The following is a 12851-nucleotide window of genomic DNA, read 5'->3' as shown; positions in this document are numbered from 1 at the left end:
AGCTTGAGGCGCAAGATGATTGGAGCAGGTTATGGCCTGAGCGAGATGTCTTACTTTAATTGGTTGGTTTGAACCTGGTTTGAACCCGCGCGGGGTATTTCCCGGACTTGTTCTTCTGTTTGAGTTCCAGGAATATGGGTGGGTGTTTTAGATAGCCACACGGACATCAGGCGGGTGCTTTAGATGGCCACCTGGTCGTTGGGTGGGTGCTTTTAGATAGCCACCTGGTGTGGCTTTTCTAAACTTCTAAGTTTCTAAGTCTCTAAGTCTCTGAGCTTCTAAGTCTATAAATTTCTAAGTCTCTAAGTTTCTAAGCTTCTAAGTTTCTAAGTCTATAGGTTTAAAGGTTTCTAAGTTTCTAAACCTATTTTCAAGACCAAGGATAGGGGTTTATAGTTAGAAATGGCAGCTTTTATTTTTTTAAAAAAAATTTAATTTGTAAGGCATTAAATTGGACATTATTGTCACCATTTGAAAACTAAGCATTAGGAGTAAAAGAAGCACAAATAATTGGAAACAGATCCAGCTCCTTAAAAAAAATTTTTTTTTTTTTAATCTTTTCCTTTTCTCCCTCCCCCAATGGCGGGCAAGGCACTGAGAAAACTTTGCCAAACAAAGGTAAAGATAAGGAAGCCCGGGGGTTGGAGGCACTGGAAAATCCTCTTTTAACAGGGCTGAAGGAAAAGAAACAGGGAAAGTTTACAAAGGTGAATTAGAAGAATGTATCTGTAATATTTGTTGAAGCATTTTCATAATACACTGTATGTCAGAATTTCCCTTAAAAGAAGGAAGAGCTGGCTTTTTTTCTTCTCCCCCTTTTGTTACCCTGGCACAAATGGGCTCCATTTTAGATTTATTTTATTTTTTCAAATCCTCAGATACCTTTCCTCCTGTGGCTACATTACCACACTCCAAATTAGTCTCAAGTAACTCTAATGTCTGAGTGATAGAGTTACACAAGGTCCACAATTTTAGAGGCATAATATTCCCTAACTGGAGAGCTCTAAGCAAAGCTTTTACTACCTGTAACCATTTTTTCTGATTTAGCTGTACTTTAGTCTGATACTGAAACCAGTAACAATGTTATTTAACATGGGCAAACAATCGTTTCAAAGTCTTTTTTTTTTTACTTTTACTCCCATAGACAGCAACAGTCCTTGAAACAGCCATAAATATTCTGAGGCCAGAGAGATGGAATTCCCATAATGAAAGTTTAAGAAGGTTCCCCTTAACAATATCTGAGCCTTACCCGCTCCTAGGGGGTTCCCCTTCTTGTTCTTCCCTACTCACCCGTGTTGACCCTGCTCGCTGCGCCACTTGTTGGGGGCCGCACCGGGGGTGGTGGAGAGTGAAAGAACACACACAAAGACAAAGACACACAGAGAACATGGCGGCCGCGCTCAGAGCCTCCGCCTCACTTTATTTATACTCCATAAACCTCAGGTCAGCAGAAAGAATGCAATGCAAAACAAACTTTCTTTTTTCACATGTAACCTTCTACTCAGTACCTTGTTTTTATATTTTTTCTTATCTACCCACCTTCTTGGCGCCTACGGGAGTTTATTAAAAGTTCAGTTGGAGATACTGTCCTTGAGCCCTATCTATTCTTAGTATACTGTTTTTAAAGGCCCCTGCTTAGAATCTTTTTCTTCAAAAGAAATCTGAAGTGGAAAGCCAGAATATAGAACAGAGGAGTAGTGCTGCTGGGTTGAAGTGAGGGGGTCAGGGCCTGGCCCCTCTTCACCATTCTCCCAACCAAGAAATCCCTGGGCTGCTCTGCGGAACTTGAGGGTCTGGAGGAACCCATCTGAAAAGTACTGGATCAGGTGCTCCCTTCTACCACTGCCCCCTGGTCACAGTGGTGCCACTCTCACTGGGTCACAGCAGAGGATTCCCCAGCCCCAGGCCCAAGGAGTGTCTGTGTGACCACACAGTGAGGCCAAGGATGAGAAATCAGCTCTTGTCTTTTTCCCTGGGGAAATAGGAAAGGAGATGGGCCTTGGCTACAGCAAGAAAGATTAGGGTTAGACTGTGCTGGCAGGATGGAGAGAAGTAGGTAGCAGGGGAACCCATGGCTCAAGGAAATGCCCTCCCCTTTGACCAAACAGGAGCTTTCTTCCTCTGAGCAAGGCCAAGGGCAGCTCTGGAGATGGAGGCGTGGGTTACGCAGCCTCCACAGGGCTCTGCCGCTCCAGACTTCCTCAGACTCTGGAGTTTGGAAGGATCTAGGGGCTGCGTGGGCATTTTGTTCTTCACCTAATAGCCATGTGGTGCAGAGAATGCTTGGAAATTATACCATCTGTTAATTATCCTTTGAATTGCGATTGGGTAATGAGACTCTCATTTCTGGTGAAGGCCCAAGCCAACCCGTGGAGATGCTGCAACTCTCCATTCATCTCTCTCCCTTTGTTGCTAAAATAAGCTTTCTGGGTGGGAGGAAAGAGTAGCCCTGGCTCTGGATCATGGAATGTGGTTCTGGAGCCTCGCACCTTGAGGCAGGGTTGCCAGGGAAGGCATGAGCACAGGAGACCCCTCCAGGTGGGTGGCCTTTCCACCCAAGGGCGGATAGGTTGGGGGATCCAAGGAACGCTTCCCGTCATCCCCAGGCATGTTTGGCAAATAGTCCTTAATCCTCCCCAGTCCTCCCCCCAGGGGCACAGGACAGAACTCTCTCCCCATCACTTCCTCAGATACTCAGATACTTCCAACTCCCAAAAGCAGGACGGAAATTTCCAAGTTTCAAACGCATCACTGAGAGTCTCAAATGAGGGAGGGGCTGCCCTGGTGGAGGCCTCCCTGATTCCCAGGGAAGGGCTGCCTGCTTCATGGAGCTTTCCAGTTGTAAGGAAGCTATGGACCTCCCTCCTATGTGTAAGGGACATTTAGACTTCCTTTCTGCATAGCTTGTAGGTGCTATCAAGGGACAGCAAGGGCTTGGGGTCTGTTAAAAGAGAATTTACTGCTCTTCTAGTTCAAACCTCCCACTTCACAGTGGAGGCTCTGGAAAGGAAGGAGACCTGCTTGGCTGGCCTTGGGGCTGTCCTTTAGCTCTGATGGGATTCCTTACTCAGCTTGCTTCCTGAGGACCCCTGGATAAGGCATGGCCCTGGCTTTCAACCCAACGGGGTCGCATGGGTGAAGTGCTCCAGAAGCAAATGAGACAGAAAAGGCTAAAGGAATTCAGAGGAGAGAGTGGTGAGGGTGGAGGAAATCCCAGAGGGCCTCCTAGAGGAGACAGGACTTGGGCTGCATCTTCAAGAATCAGGAACAGCATTCCTGGAAGAGGAATTCATTAGTTGAGTCTCTTAAGCTACACGTTAAGTGTCTTCTCCATGATTATACCGTTAGTAATGGAAGAACTAGGATTCGGGCCGGGTGCGGTGGCTCAAGCCTGTAATCCCAGCACTTTGGGAGGCCGAGACGGGTGGATCACGAGGTCAGGAGATCGAGACCATCCTGGCTAACACGGTGAAACCCCGTCTCTACTAAAAAATACAAAAAAAAAAAGTAGCCGGGCGAGGTGGCAGGCGCCTATAGTCCCAGCTACTCCGGAGGCGGAGGCAGGAGAATGGCATGAACCCGGGAGGCGGAGCTTGCAATGAGCTGAGATCCGGCCACTGCACTCCAGCCTCGGCGACAGAGCGAGACTCCGTCTCAAAAAAAAAAAAAAACAAAAAAAACTAGGATTCGGACCCAGGCAATCTGGCCCAGAGCCTACGCTCTTAAGCAGTATGCTATGAATGAATGAAATGAATGAATGAATGAAATGCAAGCATCAGCTTCGCTGGAGCTGAGATTGGGGTGGCTCCGCTGTGGCCCAGCACACTGGAGGGGCAGACAGGGGCCACACTGGGAAGAACAAGGTGAGTTCTGCCTTGGGCAGATCCTTGTGGGCTGAAATTCTGGAACCAATGGCCTGTAGGGAAGGAGGGGTAGGGAGGGAGGCCACTGATGGGAACGGTCATAGTGACCTTCTGTGGGTGGGCAGGGCAGTTTCTCTGGAAGGAGAGAATGGGGAAGAGGCCCTGGCACCCGATCCCATTTCTGGGCTCCGTGCTGCTTTAGAAAGGGCACAGAAACCAGAAGGAGAGAACCTGGCCATGGGGGGCTCCTGGACTGTGGGGTAGGTGGCGTGAAGGGACCAGGAGCCAGCAGACTGGAGGGTGGGGACGGCCAGAAATCTGAACACCCTTCGGTCTACACTTGCCTGCCATGCCCCGTCCACTGTTCCCCACTTTCTTCAAGGCTGGAGGGTGCACCCCTTGTGGGGGCTCTGTTGTTTCTCAGTCCCCCACTTCAGGGCTGTCACAGAGGGGGATACTCAGTCAGGATTTTATGGATTCTTTATGTGGTCACTTCCCCCCAAACCAGTCTCTGCTCGGCAGCCAAAGTACTTTTTTTTTTTTTTAAGAAAAAAACACAGAGCTTTATTATTCTCAACACCAATGGCAACGGTCTTCATAGGACAAAAGAGTGAGTTCTGTCGATGGATAGGCAGCCCCTACTTGCTGGCAATGAGCGGGTTCTGCAGGACCACGATGACCGAGTCCCCGCGCAGGAACATCATGGAGATGTAGCAGTCTTTGTTGACTAGCTTGGATTTCTTCTTGCCCTTGCCGCTCTTAGGGACCTCAGTCCACATCTCCTTCACGTTCTCCAGCACCATGTTGCAGTGCCTATCGAAGGCCTTCACGCAGCCCAGGAGTTTCTTATTCTTGCGACAGCTGATGAGCACTTGGGTGTTATTCTTGACCGACTGCGTCAGCACAGAGAGTGGACCCGTGTTAAATTCCTCCTCCTCTCGCTTCTGCAGCTCCTCTGGGGTCATCTCACTCTTGGGCTTGTTGAGGAGGCTCATGATGGTCACTAAGCTCTCCGTTCACTCCCGTTTCCGTAATTTTTTTTTAAACTATTAAACATTTTTTAGGTTTAAAAAATCTCCCCCAGTTTTTTATTTGGGAAAATTTCAAACACTCAGAGAAATCGAAAGAGTGGTGTAATGGTATAAATAATACCAGATATTCTCCTGCTAGATTCAACAATATTTTCTATTTTATTTTTTTCAGACATCGTCTCACTCTGCTGCCCAGGCTGGAGTGCAGTGGTGCGATCACAGCTCACTGCAGCCTCAACGCTTGAAAACAGCCCCAAGCAGCCCTCCCACCTCAGCTTCCTGAACAGCTGGGACTACAGGCACAGGCCGCCAATGCCCAGCTATTTTTTTTTTTTTTTTTTTAATTTTTAGAGACGGGGTCTTGCTCTGTTGCACAGGCTGATCTCAAATCCTGGTCTCAAGTGGGATTACATATGTGAGCCACTGTGCCTAGTGTCTGGATTCAATAATTGTTGACACTCTGCTTTATCTCTCTCAATTTTTGAAGAATGAGAGGAAAATAAGGTGCCTGAGCCCTCAGCCCCTCCACAGGCAGCTCCTGAGAGTCAGGGAAAGCAGAATTTTTATTTATTTATTTATTTTTTTTTGGAGAGGGAGTCTTGCTCTGTTGCCCGGGCTGGAGTGCAGTGGCGTGATCTTGGCTCACCACAACCTCCGCCTCTTGGGTTCAAGTGATTCTCCTGCCTCAGCCTTCCAAGTAGCTGGGATGACAGGCATGCACCACCATGCGTGGCTAATTTTTGTATTTTTAGTAGAGATGGGGTTTCACTATGTTGGCCAGGCTGGTCTCGAACTCTTGACCTTGTGATCCACCTGCCTTGGCCTCCCAAAGTGCTAGGATTACAGGTGTGAGCCATCGCGCCCGGCCAGGAATGCAGCTTTGTGGTTAAAGTGAATGAGTTTGGAGCTGCCCTTAGAGTAGCCTAGAGACCCAGCTGGCCTACCAGATGGTGGCTCCAGGCATACACGGACATCCTCTCTGCCATCCATCCATCCATCCATCCATCCATCCATCCATCCATCCATCCTTCCTTCCTCCTTTCAGGTATTCGTTTTTTGACCAATATTTTCCAAGGGCCTCCCCTTCTTCCCTTTCTTGCACACCCTACAGGACTGCTGCTTTGACCAGGAACATGAAGGGGAATTCCTGGTATCATCTATTATCCAATCCAATCCAAATTCCTTACTGTCTCCCAAAGGTCTTAGACAGCTGCTGCTTTCAACTTTGTGGATTACATTTGGGCACACGTCACTTTTCTGTTTTTAAAATTTCTCTTTCTTTCCTTTTTTGGTGACATCAACTGAAGAGTCCAGTTTTCTTGTTGAAGTGCCACATTCTGGATTTATCTGATTAAAGGACACCTAATGGTATCCTTCACAGGGTACTATTGCACAGCCTTAGATCTGAGCATGTGACTTCCCTTTTGAAAGCCCTGCCTTGGGCCTCTGTTGTACCTTGAATAAAATCCAGCGTCCTTATATTTATCCACAAAGTCCAGTGTGGAGTGGCCCTGCCTGTTCTCACTCCTCCCCCCTCACTCTGTTCTGGACACGCTGGCTGCCTTCCAGCTGTGGAACATGGCAGTCTTAAATGCCCCCACTTTCCTGCCACATATGACAACTTGTAATTACATAAAGTATTTACTTGGCTAACATCTGTCTTACCCACTGGCAGTGAGCTCCAGGACCAATGAGAACACATGTCTTGAATGCCTACCACCTGGCACCTAGCACAGGCCTGACACACACAGTAGGCACGTGGAAAATACTGGTCAAAAAATGAATACGTGGGCCGGGCGCAGTGGCTCATGCCTGTAATCCCAGAACATTGGGAGGCCAACACAGGCTGATCACTTGAAATCAGAAGTTTGAGACCAGCCTGGCCAACATTGCAAAACTCTGTCTCTACAAAAAATACAAAAATTAACTGGGCGTGGTGTCATGCACCTGTAATCCCAACTGCTTGGGAGGCTGAGATGTGAGAATCACTTGAACCCAGGAGGCAGGGGTTGCAGTGAACTGAGATCATGCCACTGCACTCCAGCCTGGGTGACAGAGTAAGACTCTGTCTTTAAAAAAAAAAAAAAAAAAAAGATAAAAGATAAAATGAATACATGAATGGAGGATGGATGGATGGATGGATGGATGGATGGATGGATGGATGGCAGAAAGGGGTGACCAGGTGTCCCTTTATGCTTGGAGCCACCATCTGGTAGGCCAGTGGGGTCTCTAGGCTGTTGTAAGGGCAGCTGTGAACGAACTCACTTTAACCACAAAACTGCATTCCCCATGCCTGCTGCAGCCAGCGGTAGAGGTTTTGATGTCCCAGCCCTGTGAGACAGACCTTCTTTGGGGCTTGTTGAAAGATGATATTGGATGCTTTATCCTAGTGATGGATTCAACCCACAGTGCCAGTGTACTTTGTCAAGGGTGGCTTAATAGGCCCAGCATTCCATAGGGATGTATAGCCATCTAAGATCCAGCTGAGAACACTTTCAGCCTCTGAGCACAGGGCAGGAAGAGATGGAACCTGGGGCTGAGCTTCGAGTGGTAAATCCCCAAGCACCCTCTGAATTATGTGACTGTTCTGTTCAGGTTGTCAGAGCAGGCCGAGGAGGGAGGCCCTGTCTGGTCAGAGCCATGCTCCAGCCACAGGGATAAGTAACTAAGTGTGAGAGGTACACAGATGAGCTATGTCCCCAAGGAACAGCCAGTCCCTTGGACAGAGACAAAAGCTGTCACAGAGCAATAGTCACTAATACTTTTGTGTGGGGGTGGAGGAATTAGAGAGGGCTTTTTAAAGAAGGTGGCATTTGGCTCCGGGCGCGGTGGCTCGCACCTGTATTTCCAGCACTTTGGAAGGCCTACACGGGCAGATCACCTGAGATCAGGAGTTTGAGACCAGCCTGACCAACATGGAGAAACCCTGTCTCTGCTAAAAATACAAAATTAGCCAGGCGTGGTGGCACATGCCTGTAATCCCAACTCCTCGGGAGACTAAGGCAGGAGAATCGCTTGAACCCGGGAGGCAGAGGTCGTGGTGAGATCGCGCCATTGCACTCCAGCCTGGGCAACAAGAGTGAAACTACATCTGGGAAAAAAAAAAAAAAAGAAGAAGAAGAAGGTGGCATCTGAGCTATTTTGAAGAGGAAGGAATAATTCCACTAATAGGCAGGAGGAAAAGGCATCCAGGCAGGGGAACAGCGTGAGCAAGCGTGGAGAGGTGCAATGCACAGTCAGTGCCAGGACACAGGAGGAAACAAGGGGGTGGTGGGAATATGGAGCAGAGAGCCGCTAATCTGAACTGGGGGCACATTTGGATGAGCTGGGACTCCAGCTGAGAAGTCTAGACCTTGTAAGTTGAGGGGAACCATCTGAGGTGTTTTGGCAGGAGAGGAATGATCATGGCTGTGCCATCTGGCGGGCTAATCTGGCACAGTGAGGAGGCTGCACCGGAAGAAGGGACTGAGGTCCAGCAGACTAGCAAGGAGGCCACTGCAATAGTGCAGGAGGAGGAGGGCCTGTGCTGGGGCCAGGGAGCAGGCTGTCAAGGGGGCAGACCTGAGTGATGAAGACTCAATGGTGCTGCGAAACAGACTGGCCCCTGGGGATGGAGAGGAGGGAGTTGTCCAGGGTGAGTCTCAGGTGTGTGTTAGGGTGCCTGAATACTAAGAGGAGATGCCCAATGTGTATGCTGGGGGTGGGTGGAGATGCTCAGATGAGAGAGAATGGATTTGAGAGCCCTGCATGTGGAGGTCACAGAGCAGCAGGGAAAGTGGAGGCGGAGGCCAGCATTAGGGTCAGGTGCCATCTCCTGGCCCTGCCCACATCTCCAGCCTCCAGTCAGTATCACCCTTACTCTGTGCTCCAGCCATTCAGGCCTTCTTCCTGTCCCCTCATGCAGTTCCCTCTGGAGGAGTTCACCTTCCCTCTGAGGGGGATGGGGGGAAGAAGGACCGGGAATGTTAATGAGGTAGCAGAGCCTGCAAGTGTCCACTGTTCATTCATCTTTGAGGGACAGGAGCCAGATGGGATTGCAATTTGACAGGAGCAGCAGGACTGCAGGAGGGCTGTTTTCAGATGGGGAATATGTAAGCAGGTTGGACGGAGGGGATGCGGGACGGGAGGTTCAGCAGAGAACTAGCTCAAGAACAAGGACTCAGGCAACGCAGGACGGTGGTGAGATTCAGGGCACAAGTAGACAAGACCTGGTTTTGGAGAAGGAGTTAAAAAAAAAAAAAGGTTTTCTCTGAGACAAGATGGAAGGAGGCAAGGATGAAACCTATTCCAGATGGGAGCTTAATGCTTGTTTCTTCAGGGTTTAAAAACCACTTGTCCCAGAAGGTCACACAGTCTTATCAGCTATTTACACCTCAATAAAAATAAACTCCCAGACCATTTTGACAGCAGGTTTGTGTAGGGGGAAGGAAACCTCCTATGGAGGGACAGGGACCAGTCTCCAAAACACAGGGCTTGTGAACCAGCCAGTCAGAGCAGCAGAAAAGGACCTGCCCCTCCACAACAAGAGGTTCTCTTGGAGGTGGCTGGGACACCCTACCTCTGCCCGAAGGTCCCAGAGAGGTAGAGACCTGGAGTTCAGGGCCTCTTTCCTACCAGGTGGATGGGGAGCTGCACATTGCTGTGTTTCTGCAACACGAACCTGCCTGCAGCACCCCCACCCCGCCCCCACGAGGAGGGCTTTTTTTTTTTTTTTTTTTTTTTTGAGACAGAATTTCGCTCTTGTTGCCTAAACTGGAGTGCAATGGCATCTCCGCCTCCCGGGTGCAAGTGATTCTCCTGCCTCAGCCTCCTGAGTAGCTGGGATTACAGGCGCGCACCACTGCACTCGGCTAATTTTTTGTATTTCTAGTAGAGATGAGGTTTCACCATGCTGGCCAGGCTGGTCTTGAACTCCTGACTTCAGGTAATCTGCCCACCTAGGCCTCCCAAAGTGCTGGGATTACAGGTTGGCCCCGCCGGGAAGGGCTCTTAAAAGGGCAATGTCAGAGGCCGAGGCATCAGCCCCTCCAGGACCTGGCCAAGTCCAGGCTGCAAGGATGCCTCTCCTTTTGTACCTGGGAAGAGCTGCTGGGGAACCCCATGTTGGGAGGTAACTGGGGGAGCGGCTCAGGCCCCTCATCCTGGCACAGGCTTGGACACGCAGCACATTTGTCTGGGGCCCATCCCAGCTCTGTCAGACTCACCCTGGGAGTGCAGCCAGGGCCAGCCCTGCCGCGTACCCCCGGGGAAGGATGCGGACTCAGGGAGAGGAGGCACTCTCAGGACCTGGGGTAAACCGGAAAAGCTTCGGGGAGGAAAAGCAGGACAGATGGCTAGGAGAATGTTGGTTCCCAGGAGTGAGGTTTCAGTGTTTGGCTAAGGAGCTGCCCTGCCCAGCCTGGACTGTGAGTGCAGGCAGTTCCCTGGGTCTTACATTGGGTCCCCAGTTACCAGCCTCTTTAGAATTTCTAGAGGTCTGGCCGGGCGCGGTGGCTCAAGCCTGTAATCCCAGCACTTTGGGAGGCCGAGACGGGCGGATCACGAGGTCAGGAGATCGAGACCATCCTGGCTAATACAGTGAAACCCCGTCTCTACTAAAAAATACAAAAAAAATAGCCGGGTGAGGTGGCGGGCGCCTGTAGTCCCAGCTATAGGGAGGCTGAGGCAGGAGAATGGCACAAACCCAGGAGGCGGAGCTTGCAGTGAGCTGCGATCCGGCCACTGCACTCCAGCCTGGGCGACAGCGCGAGACTCCCTCTCAAAAAAAAAAAAAAAAAGAATTTCTAGAGGTCTGGCTCATGGTTGTCTCTCTTGGTGGAGAGGCCAGACTGTTGGTCCCAGTGTTTCCTCACTCCCTGCCTAAAGCACCCAGACCTGCATCTTGGACCCTGAACACCTGGGTGTGGGAACCCAGGGCTGGTGAGGGACCCAGGGCTCTGACTCACTCCACTAGGCCCCTGGAGGGTGTTTGCTAACTGAGGTAACCTGGGTAGCTAAGGTTGGAGATGGGGCAGGTCAAGGTGCCAGGGATGAGGGCATCAGGCGTGGGATGCGGAGGCAACTAGCAGGGTGGAGTCAAGGCTATTGGGCATGTTCCCAAATGCTCGGCTTCCAGGTGGGTCGGCCCCTCCTAAATGAAGCTTGATCAGCCCCATCCCACTGCCTCAGGGAGGGAGAGTGTCTGGTTTTCCCTCTGAAGGAAGGCGAACCACACCTTTCCCCACAGTTATTGGAGAGCAAGAACTGTGTTACATTCTTTCTTCTGTAAACCCTGCTCCTAATGGTACCTGGCCCAGGGTATGCACTCGGTGGCCGTGTGTGCCTTCCTGCTGTTGTGCTCTTGGGCATGACCTGTGGGGAGGGACCTCAGCCACAGCCAGCCTTGCCTTCACTACCATTGACTTCCTCTCCTCTGGCTTCTTGGAGCACAGGGTCCCTTACAGTTTCTCTCTACCAGGCCAGTTCGTCCATACAGCTGTCTTCCTAGCCAGGTTCCTACACCAGTCCCCACACCGGCAGGAGGAAGGCTGGCAGGGGAAGTTGGGCTGCCCAGGGCAGGAGGGTCTCTCTGCACAAAGCAGCTGGGAGTCCAGGCAGCCAGCTCCAGCAGGTAAGTCAGCTGGGTCCCCAGAGACTCAGAGTCCCAGCTTCTGCCCTCCCACAGAGCTCTCAGGGCCATGGCAGAAAGCAGAGCCTCCTATTGGTAGGAAGGTCACAGGCACCAGGAGCCAAAGCAGGTAGACCTGGGGAGTGGAGCAGGCAGCTGTAGGGACTTCTAAGGCAGAGGAGGGGCGTTCAGGGCCCTGTGAGAGTTCCCAGTGGGCTTCTGGAATGGTATGGGGGTGGGGCAAAGCTAGCCTCCTGCTCACTGTGTAAGCTGCCTTTCTTCAAACCAAATAGTTGAGGCCACAGGAATGTGAGTTTGTGGTCCTTCTGAATTACAAATGGGAGAAGCTTGCTTTGTCCCCTTGTCCCGGCTTTGTTATCCCAGAGCTGGGGCAATGGGCTATATATAGCCCAGGCAGGCTGCTTGGGTCTGCCTGTGAGCCCCCAGCTGGCATGGCCAGGCAAGACAAGAGAGCCACTGTCACCCTTTCACACACCTACCTCAGTTTTGACAGGGTTTCCAGTAGCAAGATTAATGGGCTCAATCCCAAGCCCTCAGTGGAAAACGGAGCACATGGCCCCTTTTTCCTTGGTACCATGCTCCAGCAGGCCCAGGGAAGTCACTGCTCAGGGACTAAGGAAGCTGAGGTGAGATAAAGGCTCCTAAGTGACAGCCCAGTTCACATTCCAGCTCTCAACCTCCCAAAGAAACATAAAGCACTGCCGAGGAGTCAGGACTTCCGACCTCCACCAGGCCACATTGTCTCATCTCCCTTACCATCCTTGTATTTCTGTCTTCCAAAGGATGGAACAGGCATAATCATATAATCATGTCCCCCACCCTACCTTCTGGGACCATCACGAAGATAAAAGAGATCACCTATAGGGAGTATTTTAACCTCCTAGGAGAGAGGCACTAAATGAACAGAAGCTGTTATTAAAGTAGAGGGTTTGTAGATTGCAGATGAAAGGCAGCAGGTAAATAAACAGCCTGAACATCAGCCTCCCCTGCAAAAGGAACTGGCTATTAGGGCAACAGTGGGAGCTCCACAAAGGGACTACAGGATTTTTCTCCTCTCCTCTGCCCTGCTGGCTATCTCTGTCCTTTGGAGGTGCAGCAGCAAGATAGTATGCAGTTGGTCTCCCCATGTAGGGGTGGCTGTAACGAGAGAAACTGCTGTTAATCAGTCCCCAACCTGTGCTAGGGATAGAAGCTAGGGGCTCTTCTGGATTAAATACAGCCTCTCCCTTTCCACGGAGTCCTTTGTAGGGATCAGAAGTGCTAAGAGGCTTTTAAAACCGTTCTGGCTCTACGCCAGTCCTACCTCAATGATTTCAAGCAGGAACATAT

At 50.6% G+C, this 12851-nt stretch overlaps 1 pseudogene; it reads right to left on the bottom strand.

Annotated features, from left to right (window-relative positions):
• Nucleotides 1–4486: 4486 nt before the first annotated feature.
• LOC140709359 (small nuclear ribonucleoprotein Sm D2 pseudogene) lies at nucleotides 4487–4912 on the bottom strand (annotated as a pseudogene).
• Nucleotides 4913–12851: the final 7939 nt, after the last annotated feature.

The sequence above is a fragment of the Chlorocebus sabaeus genome, chromosome 20 (genome assembly GCF_047675955.1).
Source record: "Chlorocebus sabaeus isolate Y175 chromosome 20, mChlSab1.0.hap1, whole genome shotgun sequence".
NCBI lineage: Eukaryota > Metazoa > Chordata > Mammalia > Primates > Cercopithecidae > Chlorocebus > Chlorocebus sabaeus.
Note: the sequence above shows the minus strand (reverse complement) of the source record. Positions and strands in the feature narration are given on the sequence as shown.